The following is a 920-nucleotide window of genomic DNA, read 5'->3' as shown; positions in this document are numbered from 1 at the left end:
TGGGGGGCACAAGTTCGGTTTTAGAAAAATGTTCAATTTATGTAAAGTTAGTAGATGGATACCTCTGTGTTGAATAAAAGAACGTTCCATTCTTCTCAAGCAAAATTGGGTGAACTCTAAATATCCAGACATTTTAAAAGGGCTCAACAGAGTTAGTTTTCATTCTTCAGAAACATTTGCATTTTCAGAGATAATGAAAATATATGATATTCATCTATTTTCATTGTATCTGATTTATCACTTTCACGGGTTTATTACGAATCAACTTAACGGCCTCCTCCCATTTGGCTTGTTGGCTCAATTGATAGAGCGCTGCACTAGTATCGCAGAGGTCAGTAGTTCGAATCTCGTACAGGCCTGATTTTCTTCAGGTCTGATTTTCGCTATTGCTTAAATAGCGCTATCTACTGCGAGGATCGTGCATCATTCGTATTTGCATTTTCATTTACCATTCTGCCGTGGAAAGAACACCATTGATTTGGGAACACCTTCATTCAGGGAAAACAAGTTTGGTCCCGGAGAAATGTTAATAAAACGTTTGTATTCGTTAGTTTATCGAAACGACACTTCTGTATAGAAGAAACCTAATCTTGTACGCAGACCTTCCACGGCCAAGCGGTTGTACAGTTCAGTTATAGTTACACCTTCATTCAACGTAATTCACAAATTTTTGTCACCTTTATTCAAGGGAAAAGGAAACATTTTCTGGGTCCGAAAGCCCGCCTTTAATTTCCATGAAGACGAAACCTTAACCAATTAAAATGTCACCAAGATTGAGTGAACACTTAAACGTGATGCAGTAGTTTTGTGTAACGAAAGGTACCACTAGTTGTTCCGGTTTGCTAAATCTACCCAGAGCATGGTATAGTTTTAATTGCTTGTTCCTATATATCAACAAGACAAGACAGCGACAGGGCTAC

The sequence above is a fragment of the Stylophora pistillata genome, chromosome 12 (assembly GCF_964205215.1).
Source record: "Stylophora pistillata chromosome 12, jaStyPist1.2, whole genome shotgun sequence".
NCBI classification, from domain to species: domain Eukaryota; kingdom Metazoa; phylum Cnidaria; class Anthozoa; order Scleractinia; family Pocilloporidae; genus Stylophora; species Stylophora pistillata.
This window is presented reverse-complemented; position numbering follows the sequence as displayed.